Raw genomic sequence first — 19,059 nt, forward strand, 5'->3', positions numbered from 1 at the left:
TTTTATCTGTGGATTTACATGACTTCTGTTCAAGAGCAGAAAAACAAATTAAAGTAATAATCTGCACCATTTTCACGGAAATAAATGTCAGTTTCTCTCTTGATTGCTATCTGATACACACTCCACAGTTCCACATCAGTTTTCTAAACAACATCCTTCTATACCTATATTTCTAATTTGATAAAATTACAGATGAAGCGATGAATCAGATGAATGGCACCAGCAAATAATCGTCCTTAGTATTTACCTTCTCTGCCATCAGTGGAAAATTCAATTTCTCTAAGCTTTATTCATAGGGTGTAAGCCGATATCATCTGAGGTCAGCTTTTTTTCTAAACAGGCATTTCCCGGTGCCATTGTTGTTGTTGCTATATTTAGCAGCACAGGGAGAGGACACACGTGCCACTCATACAGGGGCATACAGGCCCTCTGTTTCACCAGCCACGGTCACAACAGGCCAGTGTGCTGCTGCTGCACAGAGGGCTCTGTGTCCCACTGACACCATTACCATACAGGACAGCAGGTCACCACCAAGTACGGTGAAGCACTGTGGAACTGTGGCCTGTGGCTGGTGCCAGTGCACAGGATTCAGATTTTTTTTTCAGACTTCAGATTGAGTATCAGACAATTTAAAGGTGCAACAAGTGAAACGTGTACTGCACAAAGCAGAGTGGTTCAGTGGCCAAAAGATCAGACTGGTCATTTTTTTTGTGTGTTTTCCAGGGTGTTTTTTATTGTGTCTCTTAACCTTAATCCTTTATACTAATCTTAATTATACACTGGTGATGGAATAAAAGTATTTTGAAAAAAATTAAACAGCTAATTTTACATTGTTTTAGATGCCCCATCGATGCAGAAATCCTTTTTGATAAGACTGGAGTCAGGAATACAAAGAACATGAGCAAACCTAGACTAAAATCTGCGGATAAATAGAATATTATGCTGAATGAGGGTCCCCCCTGCCTGGACACAGACAACCATGCTAATAGCTACATGATTAATATGGTATATTTTCTGTATGGGGAGGTGTTTCCGTGAAAAGCCGTAGGGCCTTAAAATGTTACAACCTAGTTTTTAGTAGCTTACACCAATTTTCCAGCCATGTCTGCAGTCTAAAAATGGTTCTTCGACTCTCGCATGCACCTCTAGAATAGTGGTTGTGCCGTAAAAATGTCCCCTTATCTTTCCTGTCTGTGTAAATCCTGACTTGTCTAATCCAAGCTATATAACCCAAATAGTGAATGACTGTGGTGAGACAGGAAGGATAAGTGGAGGGAAAAAAGAGAGAAAAAACAAGAGGGAGGTAAAAAAAAATCTCATCATAGGAAAGAAGAAAATTGAGTGCACACTTTGCCATTTTTATATAAATAGCAAGAAACACGTGCCTATGCAGAGAGTCACTGCTATGAATGTATTCTGGAAGTGAGAAAAAAGGATTGTTTTAAGGGCTGGCTTGTTTCTGTTTTGATTCTTTGAATGAGTTTAGCATCTTTAGCATATGGACTCACTTCTCTGAGCTTTTGAACACCAAATGTAACATTGTTTGCTGCAACTTTAACACATTTTAGTAATAAAATGTAGAGCTGCAATGATCAGTCGATTGACAGAAAAATTAATTTTGATTAATAATTTGGAGTAATTTTTAAGGGAAAAAATTTCTTGGGTTTCAGCTTCTTAAATGTGAATATTTTCTGCTTTCTTTAGTCCTCTGTAATAGTAAACTGAATATCTTTGGGTTGTGGACTGTTGGTCAGAACAGATCAAGACAGTTTAGGTTGCATAATTTTTCACAATTTTCTGACTAATTGATTAATTGGGAAAATAATCAAAAGATGAATCGACAAAGAAAATGATTGTTAAGTTGCAGCCCTAATAAAATGAAACACATCTCGACATCCATGTGAGCAACTGACGCAGCAATTCCATGAACCAAAACTAAGCCAAGGGAAATTAACACTTCAAATGACATTGTTCATTCAGTTGTGTTGCATAGAGGTGTTTATTCTGGGTACGGGACATGTGAGACAGCCAAAAAATAAAAACAAGAGTCAAGGAAACAGGTAAATAGAGGTGTGGAGAAAACCACTCATCCTAAGTGGGTAAAAATGGATGGATGAAAGATGTATGGACTTTACCTTTCACACATGATGGTGATGTTAGTGCTGATGATGGTGGCAGCGGTAGACGGCTGCGGTGATGGTGACGTCTTGCTCCCTTGGGTGTCCTTCAGATGCCAGGACAGGAAAAGGTGGGTTGCCTTTACACCAGCTGGTGCACCCCGGCCTATGACATCAGGAGTGAGAACATTAGTTTCTACTCATCGCCTCAGATGCATTTTCTCCGACCACTGACTCCCCATCTGCTGTCTACACTCTGTTGTAGCCATTGTACGTATCCCACTTGGTTCATTCTGTGGTCATTTTGCATGAGTCTTACTTAGTTACACAAAGTTATACTGTAACACAAGTTTCGTGCTTCTCATCAAACTTCTCATTAGGTTATTAGCTGGTTGTAACTGAGAATGGTAAACAAAAGAAAAAAGCTTGATTTGTCCAAGGTCCAGCTTTAACAGTGTGTTTACATTCACATGCTACAAACTGAATTTTACTTTTATGTCCCCTCCCTCTACCACAATATAATGGTGGTGAAGAGTGCTCAAAGTATTGAAAGCATTGTTAAATTCGAGTGTGATATTTCTGACCGTGGACTGAGGATTCCACTGATAATGCAATGGATGGACTTTTGATAATGCCTGTGCAGCCAGTCTGCATTTTGTCAAGTTCAAAGAAAAAATAAGATGGCTATTGGCTGTTTGTTTGGGTCTCCCTAACATACTCTTACTGGTTTGAAATATAAAGACAACCCACTTCTGTGAGATTTACATGACAAGAGTTTGGGTATATTTTTAGGTACATGAGATTGTCACAAACCCAAACAAATGACTGTAATTTGAACTGGAAGTTGGTGTGGACTGGTTGTTTGCGTACTGTTGATGCTCTGCTGAAGGTTGTTTCAGCAGTACAGTATATTTGGACATCTCAAGTCTCTGTAAATACTTTTTTCTATGTAAACATTTCAACTTCCACTGTCCCTGGATAAAGTATAGTGCAAAAGTATTCTACAGAATGCCCACAAATAGGGTGGCAGCAATGCACTAGCCATACTCATTACATACTCATTACATACTCAAACCATACACATTAGACCAGGTTATTCACTTCTATTGATAACATTACTAACTTGACCTTTAACCACATGTTCAAAGCAAGTTTATTATCTAATCAACTATTTCTTGTGCACTGCCAGTTTTACACTCACTAAATTGTTGGGAATTTTTTGCACAGCTGCAAATCCTCTGTATACAGATCTGACTTTCATTTTACTTCTAACATGCACAAGCTTTGTCTGCCATCCTCAGAGGAGAGTAGGGGTGCAGCTGGGCTCCATTTCTACCAATGAACACCAAAGTATGTGTGTGTGTGTGTGTCCAAACCAGGGGAGATACACACACACACTGTCTAGTCTCAGTCTTAATGCAGTGCCATACTGGGGACATGAAGCAGAACCTATTGTGTGAGTGACTGGGGGGAGTACAGCGATGACAGGGTACTGCTCGTGACCCCCGGGGTGAAAAGGCAGACACCCAAAATTTGTTTCCAGTGCGGGCCTATTCCAGGGTTAGTACCAGCTATAAATCCAGACTATACCAGACAGGGGGGTTGAGAAAAAGAGTAGAGTTTTCCAGACAATTATACAACTTTTTTGCAAAGTAGGTTTTTTTGTAAATATTATAGAACATGGATGGTTTACATCCATGTCCACTAGTTAGCAGTCCTCTGTCTTTTGCATGGCCCATTGCAGTTTTTCTTGTCGTCTTATCAACACTAACTGCCAAACAGTGACATCACGTAAAACTGTCTGTGGGAATGTGCATGTGCATATATGTGGGATATCAGAGACTGAGATACAAACAAAACGGGGATCCATTCATCAAAACACTGGTCCAAAACCTCACCCTTAGTACTGGTAATTTAGTCTCTAACAAATTCATGGTGTTTGCTAACAAAAAACACACATTTCAGTTGTCTAGTGCACAATAGTAGGCTTACAACAACATAAAAAACCACATAGGCTAAGCTTCACTCATAAGAAATTATATATCTCAATACAGGATTTAATTAGCAAAGTCAGCTGCAGGAGAACATCAAAGGAGACCACAACAGTACATCACTGACCATCAGAGATCCACCACTCTGCCACCTCTGTCAAATCTGAATTACATCTCTGACAGCAAACAGAAAGCACAGGTTTTACTAATGACATTAACGATGGCTCTGTTATATTCAAGTGTCCCAGTAAGCCGTGACAGTGTGACAGTGAGGCAGCATGCACAATACCAAGACCCTAAAACCAAAGCAACTAAGTGGAATTCAGCCATCATTAATTTATACTTTTTTTTTACTAATAAGGTCAAATGTCTTCCATGAAAAAGGCTTATTTAGGGAGTCCAGTAGCAGGCCCAGGTATTGTTCCTACTCTCACAAGTGAGAATGTCTTCTGTGAATAAGACATATATTTGGTTACCAAATAGCAAACAATTGATAATGGCCTGACAAATTGTTGCACTGCTCATTAATCCAGCTATAAACATTAATGTGTTAACAGTAATAGCTAGCTTACAAAGTGTTTGTTCTTTGCCCTCCTCTATGCAGGAGAATCTACCACCATGATATTTTCAAGGGCACTCAACAGATATGATGTCATTGCAATAAGGACCTGGCTTATCTTGGTATTAGTTCATTCTTTAGACTATACAAACCAACTTGGAAAATGAGAGCTCACGAGGACACTGTTTAGCTAGTTTGTTGGTTGTCACTGGCTAGCTAGCATCAACATTAGCTCCAGAATTAGTGACTGTGTTACTTCCACTGCCGTTTCACCCTCCTCTATTGTTGCAGTTGTCTGTTTCTTCATTTGACTCAGTGTTAAAATAAATGTGTCAATTCTGCAGCCTTTTTCCACCATCTGAAATCTTGCTGGCCCAAAAAGATCATCAATTTGGACACAGCTCATTACAGCTTGTAGCTTTCCGTTGATTTGGCATTTGTCATTATGTGCACAGTGTAAACATTACCAGCTGTCTTTAAAAAAAATGATTTTTAATCATGGTTTATTTCCCTTAATGCATTTTCTGCAGTAGGTCTGCAGACAAATTTTTCTTCTATATTTCACACTTGAGCCAATGTATGCTGAAATAGAAAATCTAATTTTCAGCTGACGAAGTAGCAGAGTAAGTGCTGATGGCTGAAAAGACAGCAAAGGTTGTTTTTTTTTTCTCAGTTTGTCTTCAGGACATTGAATAATATTAGCAGTTTTTCGATGAACATGCAGTGAAAAGTGAAATCTGCGTGCACACACACACACACACACACACCACGCAGAATTGCATACACACAGGTTTTGTAAGGTCGATTTAATTCTTTTCTGAACTGAGGTCAATTGAAAAGTGCTGAAGAGTGACAACTGACAAAGTAAGTCACTTGGGATATACTGTGGCATTGGCTGCATTACATAACCGGGAGTATTTCACACCATCTGCATCCATTTTTTGCTAGCCTACTGCAAAAAACTTTAAAACATATACAAACAAGATGAGAGACAACATTTCTGTTGTATAAAAGCCACTTTCACACTCTGCTTCCAAGTTTGAGTGCTAACCAGGCGAGACAGGCTAAGCTTTATTTTCATCAGCTCTGTATTTTCTCTTTGAGTCATCAGGTTTTGACGTTATTCTTGGAGAGCTGCTATGATGCAAGTATCTTGTTTGCTCCAGATAAAACAAAGACTTTGGCCCGCTCCTTCTTCTTCCTCCCTGCTCTCGCTGTCTGAAACTGGACTCCCTCCATCCTCGATTGTATCATGTTCAGCCTGTCCTCTCCCTCTCCTCTCTTTCTTTTCTTGGCATACAGTTCACCACATGAGGTCCTTGCCTGGGAGGCCTCAGGTTGTAGTAATGACACTGTTTTCACTAAACTGCCCTCTCAAGGCAGACGCAGCCCATATCATGTTTCATACCATGGTCCATTAGGCTGGTGACTCATCAGAGCTACCCTGACTGTTTAGTTTTTCCCCTCTGTTCATAGCTACAACATCTGGGGAAGCTGTGGCCAAAGGACAAGCGGACAACATCCCTTTGAGTATGTGCAGTGGTATCATCTGAGAGGAAGATTTCCACAATAGACACCAGCCACCAGAATTCTTGCCCAGTCTTTGCATCAGTTACTTTGTTTTACGGTGCATTCAATAAAAAAAGAAGTATAGTTTTCCAATTTTCCAAATTTATCAAGCTGATACAAATAAGTATAACTGCCAAATTTTACATGCCATACACTACAAATAACTCAGCCACTCAGTGCTTTAATCTAAAAAGTCAGTATAGTACTGTACAGCAATATCCAAGAGACAACATAAAAATATCTTCACATTATCTCACCCTCACTTTCTTGCTCATTGTGTCAAAAGGCAACGTCGACACAAAACACGATAAATTGTGATCAAAAGACAACGTGAGGCAGTGGGAGCATAACTCATGCTCGCTGGGATCACACATGTGGTGATCTTCTATAACTCAAGCAGGGCTGCTGTTCTCTGTTGCCAGTAACTGTCACAGAGGCTTACGGTTTTGGCTGAGCGGTCCAACGAGCAGCTCCGAGCAGGAACATCCTGGAGAGAACAAAGAGTTTCAACATGGGCTGTGGCCTAATGGGCAGGGAGTCAAGATGGTGGCTGGAGAGTTGCTAGTTTGAGTCCATGCTGGGAAAATCAGTGTGGGAAAAGTGAATGCGACGATATTGAGCGTGTCTAAACTAGATAAATGGAAGTTGACAAAATGGATAAACAAAAGCAACATCTATCATTGATCATCACTGCCAACAGTTTTCTGCTGAAAGGCTAAATTAAGTATCAAGTCCTTGTGTCATGTTAAATGCATATTCGTCAGGATGTTTTCACAGCTTGGAGATGCAAATGATCTCATAGCTTCTCATGTTAGTAATATCTTGCCTGTCTATTCATGCACCCTTCACAATCTAACCAGCCAGGCTAATATACAGCAGCTTCATCGATGGCCAATGTTGTGCAAACATAAATTAGCAATTAAATCTGTGAAAAAAGTATGAACTGAATTAATTACATTTAATTACATCTAAATACATTGAGCTATGCTTTATATGTGCATGAAAATGTCTGAACCTCAAATGGTAAATGGCAAGAGAAATTTGATTTAATGGTTGATACAATGAGACAAATAAGAAAACTCTATGCTATGTCAAAATATTTCCTTCTCAAGCTGAGGTGCTGCAGACTTGTTTTGTTTTGTTTTATTTTGTTTAGTTTCTACCAAACTTGTAAGAGTATTGTGTAATTTGTAATTAGTCTTATAAATGACAACTGGAAAAAGTTGAACTTTTAACTTTTACAAAGTCTTTTCTGAGCCAGACAGTGTTTAAGTGTCATGAAGTTAAATACTTAAGAGCTGCTTTTTCTGGAAAAGTAATGCCAGGATTAAGCCTAATGAAAGATAAGAGACAAGAGAAGATTGTTGAAATTGTTAAAAATAGATTGTATATTATAAGTTGACATTATCTTGTTGAGAAAACACAGTCTATCCATACTATGTCAGCTTAGCTGACTTTGCAACAGTAAAGTAGCAATTGTAACAAATTATGTGTAGCTTTAATACTAATATGTGTATTGCTTTTCTCATGAATACCTTGGTTATGAGTTTAAAGTCAAGTGCTACATATATATTTTTTCATTTTAACCTTTTGTCTTGTTAACTAAATTACATCAAACCTTTTGCTCCAAAACTTATGGTTTAACATTGATCTCATATCTGCCCTCACAGCAGATTTGGCTATGAGATATGTTTTTTCAAATTCATCTTTCAATCTGCAAATTCTTTTCTCCAAATAATTCTTCTTGAGGATAGAGCCAAAGTACAGCAGTGGCTCAGTAAGCATGCAATAAAAACCAATGGTTATAGCTACATTGTATGTCTCTTAAGGCCTACTGTGCACCTATGCAAACAGCATCAGTGGATCCAGTTCAAGTTCACAGGATGACCTCAGTTATTCCCTCCAAATCAAGCTTACTGATATCAGAGCCAGAACCAAATCAAAGAGGATGGAGGAACATGATGTTAAGAGCAGCAGGGGTGAAGATTCAGACCTAATGTCTTCAAGCCCAGAAAATGACACAGAAAATAGATTTGTAACAGTGTGGACTGCTGCTCTGATATATCATAAAAAGGATGATATCAGCTTTTTATTCAAACTTCAGTCAGTGGGTCAGTGATATCCATCCTGATCACACAGAGCCATGAAAAGAGTTAAATGTTGCAATGATATTTTATTTTCTTTGGACTTTTTAATTAATAATTTAGTTGCCTCTAGCTAAACTGGTAATGCATTCCTCTCTTGCTGTGGCCACCCATGCTAGTCTAAGCCCGGAAAGATGGTTTAGATAAAAGACATGCAAACAGCATGTGGTGTATTTTTCTGACTCTATTCCTTACATCTCCTAAATCAAAATACATTGAAGCTTTTTTAAGAGATAAAAGGTGAGCATCTTCCTGTACAAGAAGCTAACAAATGACATGCTTCCAGCTACCACAAGCTTGCCTGCTGCTGGTTATCTGCAGTATAATCATTACAATACACTTAGATGACTGGCAGAAGCTGTGGATAGACGATCAACAGGAGGGACACACACTTGCAAACATAGAGGGATGAGTTATTGATGGTTATGGTAGCAAATATGTCAACACGCACAGAATGAATAGAGCTCATCATCATCAACTTACCCCTGTGATTCAGGCCATGTTTCCTGGGCCAATGAGCCAGATCTGCAGGCAAAAAGGAGATAAAATAAAAATAAGGGAGGAGAGGAGGTCTTAAAGTGTGTTTAACCTTGGAGACAGTATCAATCAAAAGAAAGTCTAGCCTTCCCATGCAAGACCGCAGTGTGTGTTTTTCAGCTGCAGACAGTAAGATAGATGTCTGATACGTTGCAGGTTATATGTTTGATTTTGGGCTGGCAATTCTGCTGCAGTCCTCTGCATTGTGAAGAGGACAAGTCATAAAAAGTCTCAGTCACCTCATTTCAGATTTCCTCTGTTTCTGTTTATTGCCAGTACGGTATCCCATAATGCACAGGAACTGCCGATATATCTTGGCTACTTACGGTTAGTGGGGGCATGAACCAGACATTCTGCCGATGCAACCCCACTCTCTCCCTCTCTCTTTCTCTCGACTATTCTCTGTCTGGTTTTTGCTTACATACACACTTTCACTCACACACACACTGACTGAACCAGATACAGTTAAAGAATATGTAACTATGTCAATTAGTCCTTGGCAGTATTATGTGCGACTATGGAGAAAAAAAAGCCAGTAGAACAACGCACGGAAGAACATTATGACCTTGTGTAATAAAACTAAGTGGGGGAGCTGCTGCGGTCGGCACACGTGCACCTCCAGACACCCCAGGGGGGTGTATGGTGAAAAATGTTTCTCAGCATTTCTGCTGCACCGATCAGGATCAAGTTAGCTTAACTCTGCCGAGAATGCAAAATTTACCAGTCATTGGAAACAGCTAGAAATGATCTTTTCTTAAGTGTTTGTTAATGTTCTGGTGTCTGTTCTACACTTTGTACTTTGTTGAGGAAATTTCCCTTTAATATTGTCCACTAACTCAGCTGATACCATTTTTTTCTCTCCAAATCACTGATTTTCCAATTTAAAAAGTGCCACATAAAGGTCTTGTCTGAGACAATTTCCTGATGCTTAGTAACCAGCATGACCTTATAAACCATCTGCACCCTAATACCATTTTTAGCATGGATTTTTGTTGTTGTTGTTTTATGATGTTTACAAAGCGGTGAACAGACCTATACGATGTCTGACAGAGAGCAAAGTGTGGGAAGTGTGGGCACAGAGGGCTGACAGTGAAGAGCTATTGACAGGTATCATGGTAACATGTAAACAAGCAGAGTGAATGAAAACACCATCATCAAGAACTCTGCTCATGTCTGTACCTCACAGGGGCTTTGTTTCAGTGTTTCCAAATGCATATTAAAGAAATACAGTGTATTTCTTCTTGTGTGGATAGTGAACATATTCATTAAATCATCCTTGATAATCATTTGCACCAGCACTCCATGCTAACATGCTAAAATTGTAAGCATTACAAATTTATAAATAAAGCCTCATTTTGGTTGTTGAACATTGTTTACTGTGACAAAAACAGAAAGATGGTTTCAAAATAGCAACTGGCTTAAAAGGTGCGCTGCCCCTCAGAATGTCTACACTACACCTCACAAGGTGGAAAAATCTGTGTACCTGCCAGACATGGTAAGAAAATAAATAAAAACAAGCAATAAAACTAAATTCAGTGTCTTTAAAACATCTGTGTGGGCCAGCAGAGAGGGACATAAACCGGAAAGTGAACACATGTTTGCATTTCCACATGCATCTGTTGTTTGGACATCACCGCCCACACTAAACAGCTCACTGTTTTCACCAGTCTTGTCCTGCTTCACATGGGAGAAACATTCTGAAATATCAAAAACCAGATGCCACACTGTGTGTTCTAGTTGTGGTTGGGGGTTTTATTAAAAAAAAATTGAAACATAATATTGAAGAAATAGAAATCACAATCTGAAGCTCATGGATCAACTCTTAAGTGTCATCATTTTGTCAAACAAAGTAAAATGATATGTTTTCCTTCGACTCCACTGACATCTAGCCTAAATCTACTAGATGAAAGCTTTTCCAAACACTGCAGCATTACGCATTTTATGTGTCCACTTTGTTATGAATAAGTAGAGGAAGAACTGGGTAGATGGCTTGAACAGTCATAGCCACCATGGCTAGACAAAGAAAAAATGCCACATAAACTTCTCTTACCACGTGTTCACACTTACAAACTCAAAGACCAGAGAAGCGACAGGGTGCCAGTCATTTTCAATTGAACCTCAATATACATTGGCACTGGTTGCCAAGAATAACGAATCAAAAGACTCCCAGCACCACAGTGTGTGAGAGTTGAGAAATGAAGGTTACGATATTGTAACCCCAGTTCTATTAGCACTCTACGGGTAAAACTCTCTTCCAATCGCATGCACGTACTATATTCGCCCCCTGAAATTTGCATAAATGTAGCTGGCCAGTGAGGACGTGCCTACCTGAATACATGTGGAGCGCACAGTATATAAGGCAGCATGCCTGCTATCCAGTATCCTACAATCTCTTCAGTGAGCAATATAGGAGTGGCAGGGCCCGTAGGTGGAGGGCTCCACTGTGCTAACAGAGCTGGGGTTACAATATTGTAACCTTCATTCTATCTCACACAGGCTCCACCCTCTACTGGACTCAAAGGGTACAGTGGGTGGAGCCCAATGAATGAACACCTGACCGGCTAAGTTTAGTCGCCACAGCCCACCTCCGTCTTATAGCCTAGGCCTCCGCAGCAGCAAAGTAGGAGGCCCAGCCGACCTAGCTTATATATTACTGAACTGGGTGAGGCCATGACCTCACAGGGCACTACGTCACGCAACAGACCATCTGTACACCTCATTTCTCAGGACAAATGCAGGAGTATCATGGCCAGAGGGGGGTCACGTGAAACAAAGCTGACACACACACTCACCTTTTTCACCAGTCTTGGGTCGATCCAGCAAGCACAGACTGTGAAGAGGAACCTGACATGTCCAAGAGATAGAACTCTATGAATGGACAAGGCACAGACCACGATGCTGCTGCACATATGTCCTCGACACTCATCCCACTAAACAAGGCCACCCACTGCCATGCCATGTAGAGTTTGAGTGAACCACAGTGGAACGGTCTCTTCCCACCTGCCTATAGGCTTGGGAGATGCACTCACAAAGCCACCTAGCAAGGCGTTTCTTGGATAGAACTTTTCCAGCCACACCATCCCCATAGCAAACAAACAGCTGCTCTGTGCATCTGATGGGGGCTGTGCGTTCAACATAACATGCTAATGCATGAACTGGGCAAAGGAGATGTAATTTCGACCCCTGTTCCACCCACAGGGAAGAGAGCAAAATGCATCCAGCTGAATAACCCTCAACCTGAAAGAACTCCATATGTTCTTGGGAACAAGGAGGGATTTGGTCTGAGAGTATCTCCACTGTGGTCACTGTGAAGCGGCATTCACCTGGGGTGAACCGATTTAACTCACATACTGTCTTTGCTGAGGTCAGAGCAAGCAGCAAAGCTATCTTGAGTGACAATACTTACAGAGAGGAGCGCTCCAGGAGCTTGTAAAGATCCTTCACCAGAGCCTCCAGCACCAGAGGCAGTTCCCACTGGGGGATAGGCACACATCACTGGGCGTTGTCTACTGACGTCCTGCAAGAAACATTTTTCAAGAGCGTGGCTAAAGACCAGTCTGTCACTAAAAACCCTTGTGACAGGAAGAGACAGTTGCTGCATACGCTAGTGGCATGAGACAGCCCTCTTTCCAGCAAACACTGCAAAAAGACAGAATAGAACTGACTGCACACATCAGTGGATCTAACCTCCAGCGTTGGAACCAGCTAGCCACAAGCTCTCCCCGCCTGAATGATATGTACAACCTGTACAGACAGTCCAACCCACATCAGCCTGTCCCTTTCAGAAGCCAAGCCCGGAGGGGCCGGCCCAAAATGGGCAGTGTGCCTATTGCCCCCACCTCCTGGGACACAGCCCCCTGGGGCATTGTCCAGGGCTGGGCAATCAGCATTTGAGTCATCCCTGCATACCACAGTGCTGAGTGGTGACCTGGAGCTATCAGGATGATCTCCAACCGCTTCTGTCTCACTCTCTCTGATAAGAGAGGAATAGCATAAAACAGCTTTTCTGGCCATGGCACGTGTGCAAATGTGTCCACCCCCAGGGGTGGTTCATCTTACAGTGTCAGGGAGAACCACAGGGGACAGTGAGTGTTGCGCCAGTTGGGGAACAGATCCACTTCCACCTTCCTGAACTGGGTCCAAATTTGCTTCATCATTTCGGGGTGAAGCCTCCACTCCTCTGATGGAGGGCTGCCCCTTGACATGAGGTCAGCCCCCCCTGTTCTCATGTCCCAGGACGTGGAGCACCTTCAGAGACAACAGATGTTCTGTGGCCCAACTCCACAGGTTCTTCACTATCCTCAACAGGACAATGGACCAAACTCCGCCCTGCCTGCTGATGTAGGCCATCGCAGTGCGGTTTTTGGTCCTCACTAACATACATCTCCCCTGTACCAGGGACTTGAAGTGTTGGAGGACTAAGAAAATAGCCTGGAGTTCAAGGAGGTTGGTGTGTAGGCTCTCCATCAGAGGTCACACTCCACCTATTGTTCTCCCCAGGCAAGTCCCTCCCCACTCAGGGATGCATCCGTGAACACCGTGACGCAAGAAGTCAATTGTCCCAACTGTGTTGCCTGTGACAGGTGCTGTGGGGACCCCCAGTATCGCAGGTTGCCCTGCACGGAGGGGGGAATGGTCACCAGGCAGCGCTTGTGCCTCTTGGCATCCAAGCGAAGGCTGGTAAACCACCTCTGCAGGCGTCGCATGTGCAGCAGCTCTAGTAGCACCACCAGGTGGGCTGTGGCCATGAACCCCAGTGCCTGCATGATGGTCAATGCCATCACTGTTGCACCCCACAGTTTGTGATTGCCACAGTTTGTGCAGTAGAACTGTCTAACTGAGTTCCGAGAGAAAAGCCCACAGCCTGCATGAGTCAACCCTCAGATATTCCACCTGTTGTTGTGGCTGGGGGCTGCTCTTTTTCCAGTTGATCATGAACCCTAACTTGATTAGATGTAAAATCAACTGGGCTTTGTGGAACATAGCCAATTCTTTGGACCTGGCCATGACTACGAGGTCTTTGAGGTAAAAGAAAATCTTCGCACCTTGGTTGCACAACAGCTGAAGCGCCATGTCCACACATATGCGGAAGGTGCAGAGGGCCAGGGAATAGCCAAATGGCAGTCTGTTGTACTCATAGGCTATCCCCTGAAAAGTGAAATGCAGGACCTTACTGTGTTTCGGAGCCAGCTCGACATGAAAGTACGCATCCTTCAGGTTGATGGTGGTGAACCAGTCGCTAGGCTGAACCAACTCAGTAGCCGCTGCATGGTTAGCATGCAAAATGTTTTGCGGGCGATGCACCAGTTTAGGGTGCGGAGATCTAAAATGGATCTCCCGTCTTGTTGGAGAAAATCCACCAACCCTGCTCTCCTTTTCAGTGGCTGCTGCCAGGATGCCTCCACACAAGTGAATCAACCCATAGAAACCTTCACGGTGATGGCTCACCAGTTTAGGTGGAAGCGGGGAGGTAAAGCTAGCCCAAGATGGTCCGTCGCGATGGTCATCACTTGTGGAAAATCCTGGCCATCAGATATTGGCAGTGGGCTTCTGTGGGACGCTGACGTATCGGACACTGATGAGATGTTATCTTCATCATCTGCGAATGAAGCCATTGTCTCAGTGGGGAAGACCGAAAGTGGGAGGGGTGTGTCGTCAGCCAGAGGGGCTTGGTGTCATCGATAATGAGTTCCAACTCACTCTCCTCGCAGCCGAGCGCCGCGTTGAAGCATTGAAAATGCTCCCACCAACTGCCCAAGATTAGACGCCAGCAGTCCACACAGGATGGTGGCTGCTGAAGACCTCTCTCTATGTGGTCTCATCCGAGGCACTCAAAGCATACTCTGTCAGGATCATTGCATCCTAGGAGAAAACTGATCAGTGGGCAAACTCCCCAATTGCTGAAGAAGAATGGGAGCTGGACAACAGACACGCTGCTTCATATAGTATGGAATAAAAATGACAGTTCTGCTGCATCAGTTTTTGTCCTTGTGTTTATTTAACTGTTCGTTGTGAGTCCGACAATGTTGTAAGAGTGCAAGGCTAAAGTGGTGAACACTCTTTTAATGACCTTGCATTGTCCAGATACTCTGACAATGCAAAAGTATCCGTTTTTAGTCTTTTCATTAGTTCAGCATCTCCCAACAAGACTTGACTTAATAATCCTTAGTTTTACTCAACAAACATAGATCATGATTTAAAGATAAATATAATACAAAATGCATTTCATTGTCTACTTCATTTAACTCACATAACTAACAAAGATTGTCATGTTCTTCAATACCACATACTGTCCTGTGTTCAAACAGTAATATACCACACTTCATTTGGGCACACAGAGCACTTTTCCTTCTGATGGTACATCATTTTCAGTATTAAATTCAGTCATAATTAAATTATATGTTCTATGTTTTGGCTCATTCCAAATCTCATGAGTGTGTGAGTTACATGTGCAACACTAAGCACTCCCAAAAGCTACAGACATGATGCGGCATTACAGATTAACACTCAAACTTAGATGAAATCCTATTAAAATATTTCTTTTTCTCTGCCAAACATTTCACTGGAGAATGCATGTAGACTGCAGCTCTCCACATGGGGACAGTTTGATATTTTTTGGCCATTAAATAGTACACGGTGCCACAATTTGAGTTTAATATGAGCGTTGTCCACACATTGTTATTCTACATCAGCTTCACGTCGGGATTTGGAGCAGTGTGAGCTGCCAGAGTGCGGCCTTCCCTCGGCTTCATCAATCACACCGCGACAGTGAATGGCAGGATAATATTGTTGCTGGTGGTTGATTGGGAAGTCCCCCCCGCGACTGTGTGTGTACGTGTGAGACATAGAGGGAGTATGAATGTGTGTATTTGTATGTTAATATGTGTGAAACGTGTGGATGTGTTTTTTTTGTTTTTTTTTTTTGTTTTTTTTTAGTGTTACATGTGTGCGTGAGAGTGTCCATATCTTCTCATCAGGTATTTGTGCATATGTGCAGCAGATCTGCAATGCATGTCACACACACTGTATGCACACACAGACACACAGACATACTCTCACACAGTAGGTGTACTTTAACTCCTTGGCGCCTGGGTCTTCCTGTAGTGCTGGAGCTGTGCTGTGCACTACTGGACAGGCTCTTCCCGTTAAGGGCCCTGTGGTTACGGAGGGACCATGTGCCCATTCACCACTGTTTGTTTTCTATGTCATTATGAGTCCAGCACTCCTTCACTGACCGGCCCCATCGAAATAGTCTCCTTTGTTAGACAGACTCTCTCCCCCGTCATGGAACCATATAAAAACATTTGGCTAGATACACTTAGGTGTGCTTAGAGGTGTATGTCCAAATCACACATAGGTACACACACACACACGCACACACACACTTGCCTCTAATCCGCACGCATGCACGTCCACGCACACACACAGCTTTCCATTCAGCCATCCTCTCATAATGTTTCTTTACTTAACATTTAAAGTTCCTGAAATAGGAATGTTCCTGAATGAAAACAGTTTCTTTAACGGAGCACTCGCTGAAATGCCGATACCGTTTTGGTCCCGCGGTGCATTCTGGGTTATTATGTTTGGGCAGCCACGCGCCGTCTCCATTGCACAGCAAGTCATTAGAAAAAAAATGATTTGATTTGATTATGATGTGGTGGCACGCAGGACACACACAGGACAGGGGATATTTTGTCTATTTTGCACCCTGGCAGCATCTTCCAGCCACTTCTTGTCCCTGCAGTGAAATTGGAGTGTTGTTTTTTGAGCAGAAACCATTTCAAAGCCAGTGGGTAAACCTGGGCCACAGCAAATGTTGTGCTCAGGATATGAGATGGGGAGTGAGGGATAGACACTGGTAATTACACAGATCCTGACAAATAGCAGGTAGGCGGAGGAATACTTGGATTGGGGTTTGCAGGTGGAAATAGGCCATAATATCCTCTAAATCTGCAAATGGAAAACGAATATACCCTCACTAACCTGCCCTCTGTGGTCTAGACAGACCAACACATGCACGCTCATGGGCAAAACTAAAGAGAGCAAACAAAGAGCAGTCGAGTAGAATGTGTAAGAAAGCATTTTATAGAGTTTAGAAACTCTGCAGCGGGCAGAATATTTTAAGAAGGTAGGTGGTGGTTTAAATACTGTTTCTGACTGTTTTTCGTCTCCTCTTCTGTAAAGCTTGTTCTGTGTTTTGAAAAAATATACAAAACATGATGAGGAATATAATTAGAAAAAGCTACTACTATCATTACATTATGCATTTGTTAACACTGGACTAGTAGTCTACCGCCATATTTTATTCACATTTGTATTACTACAAGAGATTGGATTGGCACTGGCACCAATACAAACCTTATAAGTGGATTGGGTATCTGACATGTCTGTATCAGGGGAGGAAAGAGTTGGTTCACTGCAATCCTAATTATTACCACTGTTTTTCATACATAAAAATGTGTTTGTGTGTAACGGAATCAGAATCTGCCTGCATACCTCCATTTTTCGCCCAACTTGCCCAAAGCACAAGCCTCTGTTCTGAATAAAAGGTTACACTATTGAGAATATCACAACATATACTGTATCAAGCATATGATTTGATTGAGGCTTGTACTTTAATTTTAAATTGTTATTGTTTAAGCTGCTGGATTGCTTTATGACTCAAGACAGGAAGATGGCGCTGTTTTTCCAGAGCAATTGCAGGGATAGCAGAGAGTTTTTGGTGACAGTATATAGTGAAAGAAGTCAAAAAATAATGAATAATTAATTCCAACCTTTATCCTCTTCAGTACATAGGTTGCTATGTGGTTGCTATGGTGTCCTGTGCAGATGCTAGGGCAGTAACCATAGATGTATTAAGGAGAATTGGATACCGCATTCAAAGATGCGGCCCATTCATTTCTATGAAAGCTGCTCAGTGGCGCAAAAAAAAGTCTGCCATGTTTCCACGGGCTTACTTAAGCATCTGGGTTTTTGGGCTCCAGCAGACTTCCGGTTGGCTCCTCATTCACTTGAATGGGGATAAAATAATTTAATCATGCAGGAAAATGCTTTTAGGGCCAGTGTGTATCACGTAATGGATCCAGAAGTTGTAATTACACAGTTTGGCCACTGTGTCAAATTGGCTTCACAGCCAGGTGCTGTTTCTGGGGGCTTGACAGTAACATGTAGTTACTATCCTTGCTAACATGGAGTAGCAGCTAGTTGCTAGGGAATTCCAGGCGCTGTCTATGGCCTCTATGAGTAATTGTAAGGTGGTATGATGTTCTTGGTGGTTGCTAGGGCATTCCAGCTGGTTACTAAGTAGCAACACACTAGCAACACTAATAAGTTCTGAAAGAGAAAAAAAGAAAAAAGAGAGTCCACCGATAAAGTCAATATGAAAATCAATATGAAAGTATGGCACGTGTGGACTCAAACACACACAGACACACTTTGGGGAGTAGCCTTTTCCAGCAACAACCACAGGCGCCCTGACCTGTCTGCCTTGTCACCGTTTGATGATGTCATCCGGAAGGTTCCAGCTCAGTAGCCGCCACACAGCAGCATGACTGGGTGGAGAGGGCAGGTGCTCCACATCACACTCACTCCATAAACACACACATGCACACTCACATGCACACATTTAAGTAAACATAAACACGCATTACACTGGCAAGCAGACAGCAAGGCAGTGGTGGCGCTGCGGTCGGCACGCACACTGTGGACATACAGGATGCAGAAATATGAATAAACATGCTCATACTGTACATGAGGCACACATACACACACAGTGGTTCAACCACAAGTGTGCTCATGTATCAAACCCCACCCGGCACAGCCTCATTGTCCCTGGCAGCATTCACTGTTTCAAAGTAATGTTTTCCCCCCAAAAAAACATCAACTCTGTATCCACCAATTACAAAAGCCACATAATTGTAATAATCACAGACTCGGTGGATAAATCAAGAGATCTGCAAATTAAAAACCAAAAAGACTCCTTCTCAATGACAAGAATGAACCGCATTTCTATGAGAAATCAATTAAAACTCAATCAGGAGCAAAGAAACACTAAGAAGCTGCTGGCTTTTATACGTCACAACAGGCCATAAACTCACCACAGCCTGAGGCGCTCCAGCTTGTGGTTCCTGTAGTGTATATTG

At 42.3% G+C, this 19,059-nt stretch overlaps 1 long non-coding RNA gene across 1 annotated transcript in view; it reads right to left on the minus strand.

Annotated features, from left to right (window-relative positions):
• The window catches only part of LOC137171550 (uncharacterized), a 42,844-nt gene extending 33,880 nt beyond the window's left edge, over positions 1–8,964 (minus strand). Inside the window, exons 1-2 of the long non-coding RNA XR_010924785.1 lie at positions 8,864–8,964; positions 2,136–2,283 (exon numbers count right to left, since the gene is read on the minus strand). This is a non-coding gene — a long non-coding RNA (uncharacterized lncRNA). The remainder of the gene's footprint in view (positions 1–2,135; positions 2,284–8,863) is intronic.
• Positions 8,965–19,059: the final 10,095 nt, after the last annotated feature.

This window comes from Thunnus thynnus, chromosome 20, assembly GCF_963924715.1.
Source record: "Thunnus thynnus chromosome 20, fThuThy2.1, whole genome shotgun sequence".
Lineage (NCBI taxonomy): Eukaryota > Metazoa > Chordata > Actinopteri > Scombriformes > Scombridae > Thunnus > Thunnus thynnus.